Genomic DNA, 5,549 nt, shown 5'->3' on the forward strand with positions numbered 1-5,549 from the left:
AAGTATGCACGCCATTGATGAACTGGGGAGAGCATCGGTCATCGTACATCCATTGCCGACTCATCTTCATTACACAGCACCGAAAAGACCAAATTAATACAAGTTCATACATAAAGTTCATCAACACTTATTCTCATAAAACAACATACAAATAACTCTTTAGCTAAAGCAATTAAATGCAACAACAAATGTGATCAAGATCGCAACTAAGGTAACAATTGATCCAACAACATAATGATACCAAGCCTCACTATCGATGTCATATTTTCTAATCTTTCTAATCTTCAAGCGCATTTACTCCATATTGATCTTGTGATCATCGATGACATCGACAACATGCAACTCCAATTCCATCTTCTCCCCCTCAATTCTTTTCAATTTTTCTTTCAAATACTCATTTTCTTTTTCAACTAAATTTAACCTCTCGACAATAGGGTCGGTTGGAATTTCTGGTTCACATACCTCCTAGATAAAAATATCTATGTCAACATGATGGGCATAATTTGTCATACACACAAAATGCAACAAATAGTTATAAAAGAGAATATACCACATCTTAATCATAACCCGACGAGGGCCGGCGGGGACGGATATCAAAACCATGGCACTATGTATAACAAACAACGTACGGGTAAGATAATTATACAAGTAACTATATATCTAAATCACACAAACATGATTTTATATATTAAAAAGATAAGAACAAGAGGCTCAGCACAACCTGGAGCCGGCGACAGGACGGTGCGGGCGATCGACGGTGGTTAGGATGGAGACGGGAAGGCACTAAGTAAACCACACCTACATATGCAAACTAAGAGTTATTTTGACCTCAAAATGCATATAAATCAAATACTACCGCATATAATTCCTCCCAAAATAAAACCCACAAAACACTATACTTATAGAGCATTGCAAGAGCTAATCTAGCAATGAGAGATGAAAGGACAAAGTTGCTAACCTTTGTGATCACTTGGATGGATGGGGTGCCTTCAAATCTTCACAAATTTTGGCAAAAATGGAGTGTGAGCTCGAGAGGAAGAGGAAGAAAACAGAGGAAAGTAAAGGGGAAGAACAGAGCACTCGGGCTGGATGAAGGGGTTTATATAGGAGGACCTTTAGTACCGGTTTGTTAGACGAACTGGGACTAAAGGTGCACTTCTAGTCCCAGTTCGTGGCATGAACCGATACTTGAGGTGCTGGTGGTGCCGCAGCCTGACACTAGCCTGCCACAACTTCTTTAGTACCGGTTCGTGGCATGAACTGGTACTAAAGGTTAGCCATGAACCAGTACTAATGAGCGCCGCCCGCCTAGCCGTTGGAACCGACACTAATGGTCACATTAGTGCCGGTTCAGTTACAAACCAGGACTAATGTGCTTCACATTAGGCCCTTTTTCTACTAGTGCCCACATCCTGGCCGGGCTCGAAGAAGATTTCGATCCAATGGCGTCTGCCATGTGTTCCCGGGTGGAGCAGGTCACCGTGGCCGAACTTTTCTCACAGCTACTCAGCTTCGAAACGAGGCTGAGTCTCCGGGGCGGAGGGTCGCAGTCCTCCGCCAACGCTGCTACCCGAGGCCGCAAACCTGGCGGTGGCGGTGGTGATCGCAGCCGCAGACAAGGTGGCAACGGTGGTGACCGTGGCGGGCACGGCTACCCCATGCCAAGAGGTCGCGGCGGTGGCGCACACAACAGTAGCAATGGCAACTGCAGAGGCAACTACAACAACAATCATGCCTCTGCTCCCAGGGTCCAGTGCTAGATCTGTGGCAAGGTGGGCCACCTAGCCTAGAAGTGCTGGAAATGCTATGACGAATCCTACCAAGGTGTGGAGGAGAAGTCAACCAACCTCGCTGCACCGCAGTATGGGGTGGACACCAACTGGTACTTGGATAGTGGTGCCACCGACCACATCACAGGAGACCTGGAGAAGCTAACCATGCGCGACCGCTACACCGGCAATAGCAGATTCACACCGCGAGGGGTTCATGTATGGTTATTAAACATATTGGACATTCAACCATTCATACCCAAGATCGTGATCTGCATCTAAATAATATCCTTCACGTACCCGAAGCAAACAAAAGTCTAATCTCTGCCAGTCGTCTTGCTGTTGACAACAATTCCTTCGTTGAAATTCATCCCTATTCTTTTTTGTAAAGGATCGGGAACGAGGAGGGTCCTACTCCAAGGCAGGGGTAGAAGAGGTCTATACCCTGTTAAACACACGGGACAAGGCGCCAAGAAGCAAGCGCTCAGTGTCACACCCTCCTCGGATAGGTGGTATCGGCGCCTAGGACATCCTTCATCTACCATTGTTAGCAAAATAATTAGTTAGAATAATCTCCCGTGTGTCAAGCTGTTCAATAGTGATTTTATTTGTGATTCTTGTCAAAAAGGCAAAAGCCACCAGCTGCCTTATCCAAAATCAATAAGTGAATCAAAGTTTCCTTTGGAACTTATTTTCTCTGATGTATGGGGACCTGCTATTGAATCTATAGTAGAAAAGAAAATACTATGTGAGCTTCATAGATGATTTCAGTAAGTTCACATGGATCTACCTAATCAAACAAAAGTCAGAAGTTTTTCAAAAATTTCATGACTTCCAAAAACTTGTTGAGAGACAATTTGATCACAAAATTCTTGCTCTCCATACTGACTGGGGGGAGAATATGTCAAGTTAAATTCCTTTTTCACTCGAATTGGTATATCACACCATGTCTCCTGTCCCCATGCTCATCAGCAAAATGGGTCAGCTGAGCGAAAACATCGACACATTGTCAAAGTTGGACTCTCTCTCCTAGCTCAAGCATCCATGCCTCTGAAGTTCTGGGATGAGGCTTTCATTGCAGCCACCTACCTCATTAACAGGCTTCCAAGCAAAGTCATCAAATTTGAAACACCCCTTGAGAAACTATCTCATGAAAAACCTAATTATTCCGCTCTCTGCATCTTTGGGTGCGCCTGCTGGCCGAACCTACGCCCATACAATACACACAAGCTCCAGTTTCGTTCTAAACAGTGTGCTTTCTTGGGCTACCGTAACCTCCATAAAGGTTTTAAGTGTCTAGACATTTCCACCGGGCGAGTCTACATTTCCAGAGATGTGGTTTTTGATGAGACTGTGTTTCCCTTCGCTGCTTTGCATCCAAATGCCGGGGCTCATCTTCGAGCAGAAATTCTTCTACTGTCTCCGGAACTCCTAAATCCAACTGATATGGGGGGTGAAACATATGCTGATGTTCATTTGCTTAATAGCCATTCTGATGCTACTAATGAAAACAGTGAAAAATTGTTGTTCCGAGCCATGATTTTATGCAGCACCAAAATTGTACAGGTGCCAGACACGAGGATGATGCGGCTGACAGCACCGATCCCGAGAGATCTAGTGCAGGGGGGTCTGACGCAGATCCCAGGAGTGATTCTGTGACGTCGCCGCCAGCCGCGCGTGGTAGATCTAGCCCGTCAGCGTGCGCCCCGCAATCTGACACGTTAGTGCGTTCGGGTGGGGGTGACTCGCCCTTGTCGTCACATGCAACGTGTCGAGAGCCGGCTGGGGCTTGGGCGTCTGGCCCACAGCGCAATGATGGCCCCGACAGCCTGTTGCAGGCCCGTGATCATGCGTCACCATCATTAACCGACAGCCCTCGGGAGACCGTGGATCCACAACTGGCTGATCGCGCGGCTATCGAGGGTGATTCGCCTGCGTCACCTGCGTCAGTATGAGGAGAGGGATCCTCTGCGGCTGCTACCAGATCGTATGTGGCTATGATAGGTCTCCAACGTATCTATAATTTTTGATTGTTCCATGCTATTATATTACCCGTTCTGGATGCTTATGGGATTTACTTTACACTTTATATCATTTTTGGGACTAACCTACTAACCGGAGGCCCAGCCTGAATTGCTATTTTTTTTTCCTATTTCAGTGTTTCGAAGGAAAGGAATATCAAACGGAGTCCAAACGGAATTAAACCTTCGGGAGCAATCTTTTTGGAACAAACGTGATCCAGAGGACTTGGAGTGGAAGTCAAGAAACAAACGAGGCGGCCACGAGGGTGGAGGGCGCCCCCCTACTGGGCGCGCCCCCTGTCTCGTGGGCCCCTCGAGCGTCCACCGACCTACCTCTTCCTCCTATATATGCCCATGTACCCCGAAAACATTATAAGCGACCACAAAAAACTATTTCCACCGCCGTAACCTTCTGTATCCGCGAGATCCCATCTTGGAGCCTTCGCCGGCGCTCCGCCGGAGGGGGAATCGATCATGGAGGGCTTCTACATCAACACCATAGCCCTTCCGATGAGTTGTGAGTAGTTTACCATAGACCTTCGGGTTCATAGTTATTAGCTAGATGGCTTCTTCTCTCTCTTTCAATCTCAATACAAAGTTCTCCTCGATCTTCTTGGAGATCTATTCGATGTAACTCTTTTTGCGGTGTGTTTGTCGAGAACCGATGAATTGTGGGTTTATGATCAAGTTTATCTATGAGAAATATTTGAATCTCCTCTGAATTCTTTTATGTGTGATTAGGTTATCTTTGCAAGTCTCTTCGAATTATCAGTTTGGTTTGGCCTACTAGATTGATATTTCTTGCAATGGGAGAAGTGCTTAGCTTTGGGTTCAATCTTGCGGTGTCCTTTCCCAGTGACAGCAGGGGCAGCAAGGCACGTATTGTATTGTTGCCATCGAGGATAAAAAGATGGGGTTTATATCATATTGCATGAGTTTATCCCTCTACATCATGTCATCTTTCTTAATGCGTTACTTTGTTCTTTATGAATTTAATACTCTAGATGCATGCTGGATAGCGGTCGATGTGTGGAGTAATAGTAGTAGATGCAGAATCGTTTCGGTCTACTTGTCACGGACGTATTGCCTATATAAATGATCATGCCTAGATAATCTCATAATTATTCGCTTTTCTATCAATTGCTCGATAGTAATTTGTTAACCCACCATAATACTTATGCTATCTTGAGAGAAGCCGCTAGTGAAACCTATGGCCCCCGGGTCTATCTTTTATCATATAAGCTTTCAATCTACTTTTATTTGCCTGTTTTACTTTTCCAATCTATATCACAAAAATACCAAAAATATTATCTTGTCATATTATCTCTACCAGATCTCACTTTCGCAAGTGCTCGTGAAGGGATTGACAACCCCTTTATTGCGTTGGTTGCGAGTTCTTGTTTGTTTGTGTAGGTGCGTGGGACTTTTGAGGAGCCTCCTACTGGATTGATACCTTGGTTCTCAAAAACTGAGGGAAATACTTATGCTACTGTGCTGCATCACCCTTTCCTCTTCAAGGAAAACCAACGCAAGCTCAAGACGTAGCAAGAAGGATTTCTGGCGCCGTTGCCGGGGAGGTCTTCGCTCAAGTCAAGACTGTAACATCCCAAATTTTCAATTTGGAATGTTATACATTAGATCATCATTGCATAGCATATTTTAATTGCATTTCGTTTCGCAATCCTCGAAATTCTAAGCAACTCAAGGACCCACGGAGAGAGTTGGGAATTTCACGGTTTTCATATTTGAATTTTTATCA

Source organism: Aegilops tauschii, chromosome 7 (assembly GCF_002575655.3).
Source record: "Aegilops tauschii subsp. strangulata cultivar AL8/78 chromosome 7, Aet v6.0, whole genome shotgun sequence".
NCBI classification, from domain to species: Eukaryota; Viridiplantae; Streptophyta; class Magnoliopsida; order Poales; family Poaceae; genus Aegilops; species Aegilops tauschii.